Source organism: Zingiber officinale, chromosome 6A, assembly GCF_018446385.1.
Source record: "Zingiber officinale cultivar Zhangliang chromosome 6A, Zo_v1.1, whole genome shotgun sequence".
NCBI lineage: Eukaryota > Viridiplantae > Streptophyta > Magnoliopsida > Zingiberales > Zingiberaceae > Zingiber > Zingiber officinale.
In genome coordinates, this window is record NC_055997.1 from 60475598 (window position 1) to 60480408 (window position 4811).

Genomic DNA, 4811 nt, shown 5'->3' on the forward strand with positions numbered 1-4811 from the left:
TGATACATTTTGAATAATTTGGCTGATCCTAGCATCTCACCCCATTTCTAGCAAACAAAAATAATTTGTTAAACCTTATAGTTTGTGTGAGATGTCCCCAAGTTGCCCAAATTAATTTCCCAATTTCTCTTATCGTGCTAATTGTCCTTATTGATCATGATGAAGTCCAAATGACCTATTGAGCCAAACACATCTCCAATTCTCTTCTTAAATGACTAAATTCATTTTCTGGAAGAGGTTTGGTGAAAATATCGGCTAGGTTTGACTTTGACTCAACATATGTGAGCGCAATATCTCCCCTAGCTACGTGATCTTTAATGAAGTGATGACACACTTCAATGTGTTTGGTCCTTGAATGATGGGCTGGATTTTTCGTTAGGTTTATTGTGCTAATGTTGTCACACAACACTTGCACTCCCTTATACGAAAGCCCATAATCTTCTAGGGTGTGGATCATCCACAACAATTGTGATACACTCTCTCCCATGGCAATGTATTCAGCCTCGGTCGTGGAGAGAGCAACACAATGTTGCTTCCGACTTGACCAACTAACCAATGATGAACCTAAAAATTGGCAACCCCCACTAGTGCTTTTCCGATCCAATTTGCACCCAGCATAATCGGAGTTGGTATAACCTATCAAATCAAAAGACTCAGTACGAGGGTACCAAAGACCTACTCTAATTGTGCCCTTAAGGTATCTCAGGATTCTCTTAACTGCAATTAAATGAGATTCCTTGGCACAAACTTGATATCTAGCGCACATACCCACAGCAAAAAGTATGTCCGGTCAACTAGCTGTGAGATATAGAAGACTACCGATCATGCTTCTATATTGCGTTAGATCAACTGATTTTCCATTCTCATCATTGTCAAGGCGAGTGTTTGTCGTCATTGGAGTGGATACTTCCTTAGAGTCACTCATTTTGAATTTCTTGAGCATCTCTTGAGTGTATTTTGTCTGATGGACATAAATGTCATCTCGAGTTTGTTTGATTTCAAGTCCAAGGAAGAATGTCAATTCTCCCACCAGACTCATCTCAAACTCACTTTCCATGTGAGTGATAAATTCATTCAAATAGCCCTTGTTATTTGAGCCACAAATTATGTCATTGACATACACCTGGGCTACAAATATGTTTTCACCATCTCTACGTAGAAATAGTGTTGGATCTATTTGACCACTTACAAAGTCCTTCTCTAGTAGGTAAGTTGACAACCTTTCGTACCAAGCTCGAGGTGCTTGTTTAAGCCCATAAAGAGCTTTCTTGAGCTTGTACACGTGGTTTGGAGCTTCGATATTCACAAACTCCGGTGTTGTTCAACAAAGACCTATTCTTTAATGAAACCGTTTAAGAAGGCCGATTTAACGTCCATTTGATAGAGTTTGAAGCCTCTATGTGCAGCAAAAGTTAGCATTAAACGAATGGACTCTAATAGGGCCACGGGAGCATAAGTCTCATCATAATCGAGGCCTTCGACTTGACTATAGCCCTTGGCTACAAGTCTTGCCTTGTTTCTTACGACTTCTCCCTTTTGGTTTAACTTATTTTTGAAGACCCATTTGGTTCTAATAATGGTGGTCTTCTTAGGTTTAGGAACTAAGTCCCACACTTGGCTCCTTTCAAATTAACCTAACTCATCTTGCATAGCTATGATCCAGTCAGGATCGTGCAATGCCTCATCAACTAATTTTGGTTCGATTTCTGAGATCAAGGCGACCTCATTAGACTCATTTCTAAAGAATGATCTGGTCCTAACCCCTTGTTGGATGTCTCCAACAATCTGGTCTTGGGGATGACTAGATGCTATCCTAGATTGCCTTGGTGTTGGCGGTGTCTCATGAGTGGTCTCACTGGACACAGGCAAGGACTCAGTATCAGGCAAAGGATCAGCCTGAGCCCTTTGTTGCCTTTGTTCATCATCATCAGAGTTAATTTCGACTCTTTCTATGTTTTGATCATTCAAACTTAGACTTCTAAGTTCAAATTGAATTTCTCCTACATCCCTCGATTGATCATTTGATTTAGGGATTTCTTCAAATGCTACATCCGAGGACTCTTCAATCAATTTAGTCCTATTGTTGTAGACTCGATAGGCTTTGCTGGTGAGAGAGTACCCGACCAGTATCCCTTCATCAGCCTTAGCCGTGAACTTTCCAAGATGATCCTTGGTGTTCAAGATAAACACCTTACAACCAAACACCTTAAGATGTTTAATTGTAGGGGGTTTCCCAAACCAAAGTTCATGGGGAGTCTTTCCTAAAAACCTATGTATCAAGACTCGGTTTTGCACATAGCAAGCTGTATTTACAGCTTCAGCCCATAAGTAGCTCGGTAGTGAGTACTCATTGAGCATGCTTCGTGCAGCCTCTTGCAAGACTCGGTTCTTTCTCTCCACAACCCCATTTTGTTGTGGGGTCCTTGGAGTAGAGAGCTCATGCCTATATCCTTTTTCTTGACAAAATTCTAAAAATCTATGGTTTTGAAATTCTCCACCATGATCACTTCTAATTGTTTTAATTGTTGTTGATTTTTCATTTTCAGTTCTTCTACAAAAAGAAACAAAAATATCTATGGTTTGATCCTTATTTTTCAAAAAGAAAGTCCATGTATATCTAGTAAAATCATCAATGATCACTAAGCAGTATCTACTTTCATTCAATGAAATGACATTACTGCAATTAAATAAATCCATATGCAATAAATCTAAAACAGTAGATGTACTTACAGCGCTTTTACCTTTATGAGACGCTTTTGTTTGCTTACCCTTTTGACATGCATCACATAATTTTGTCTTTTGGTACTTGATGCTTGATAGGCCTCGCACTAATCCTTTGTTGGCCAGCTTTCAAATATTCTTCATGTTCACATGGGCCAACCTCCTATGCCAAAGCCATGATTCTTCTTCTTTTGACATGAAACACTTAGCAGAGGCATTAGTAGCACTTTTAAAAGATACTTGATAAATGTTATCTACCCTAATGTCTACTAGTACCGTGTCAAGTGTGTCAATGTGTTGACTAGACATTGACTTGAATGAAACTCAATTGTGTAACCCGTATCACACAATTGGCTGACACTTAGGAGATTAAAGGTCATCCCCTTGACTAGAAGGGCATTCTTGATTTGGAGACATTCGGATATATGAATGTCTCCAACTCCTATAACCTTAAGACTACCATTATTACCAAACGACACATTACCTCTATTTTTGTTTTGAAGGGTAGTAAAGAGTGACTTGTCCCCGGTCATGTGCTTGGAGCATCCACTATCAACAAACCAAGTTGATAGATGCTCCCCCTTGACCAATGCCTACAAGACACGAAAGATAGACGTTTTAAGTACCCAAATCTTGGGACCTAATGCATCTACAATGAAAGACCTAGGAACCCATGCCTTGGTCACAACCTTCCTAGTCTCATGAACCCTAGAAGTATGTGATCTATGAAATTGGGTTCTAGACACAAGCGAAATGAAACTAGACTCCTTAGGTTGATATCCTAACCCAGCCTTGTTGTAGACCGCCCTTTGGGCATTTAGAATCATATCTAAAGTCTTAGAGCTAGTTGAGAATTTTTCAAGCATTTTCTTGAGTTTCTCAACTTCACCCTTTAAGGCTTTGTTTTCATCCTCAAGGGCCTCTTGATGTAGGTCATCAACCTCATCTTCCCTAAGGGCCCTCAAGAGCTCTACTTCATCTTTTAATGATTTAATTTGAGTTTTTGATTTCTTAAGCAAAGTAGATAAATGTGCAATGGTTTTATAACATTTTTCTAAATGAGGAGAAATTACCTCTTCATCATCCGAAGATGATGAACCCGCGGCTGAGGTATCACTCGTGTCACCATCACTCCCGGAATCCGGTTCCTCCCTTGCCATGAACGCTAATTGACGTGTGCTTTTCTCCTTCTTTTCTTCCTCCGATGAGCTTGAGGAGGATTCATCCCAAGTAGCTTTGAGAGCTTTCTTCTTCTTGGCCCTTTCCTCCTTCTTCTTGAGTTTTGGACACTCGCTCCGATAGTGTCCTTTCTTGCTACACTCAAAACAAGTGACATTAGTTTTATCAACATTTTGATCGATAGATTTACCTTTCCCTTTGTATCTCCGGCTCCTTCTCATGATTTTCCTTACAAAGTTGGCCATCTCGCTTGATGATGATCCACCTTCATCATCGGACTCGGAGGAGGATGAGGATGAAGGAATCTCTTTTTTCCTTCTTCTTTTCTTTCTTCCTTCTTCCATCTTTGCTCTTTTCTCCTGCAACTAAGGCAATACCTTTCTCTTTTTGACCCTTGTTAGCAAATTCATGGAGTTCCATTTCACAAAAAAATTCATCTAATTTAACAATTGAAAGGTCCTTGGAGACCTTGTAGGCATCTACCATAGATGACCACAAGGCATTCCTCGGAAAGGCTTTGAGAATATACCTTACAAGATCGCGATTCTCTACGCGTTCATCTATGGAATGAAGACCATTGATAATTTCTTTGAACCTTCCGTGTAGTTCACTTACCGTCTCGTTCTCCTTCATGGTGAGGTTTTGTAATTGATTTAAGAACAAATCTCTCTTGGCGATCCGAGAGTCTCGAGTTCCTTCTTGGAGTTCGATGAGCTTGTTCCACAAGTCTTTTGCGCTCATGAATGGACGTACCTTGACGAGTTGATCCTTGGCTATCCCACATTGTAGAGTGACCACTGCCTTGGCATCGGCTTGTCCTTTGCAAGTTTGCTCGGCGGACCACCTTGATGAGTCTAGTTTCTTACCTTCTTCATCCTTCGGAGGTGTAAACCCTTCCTTGATGGAGAACC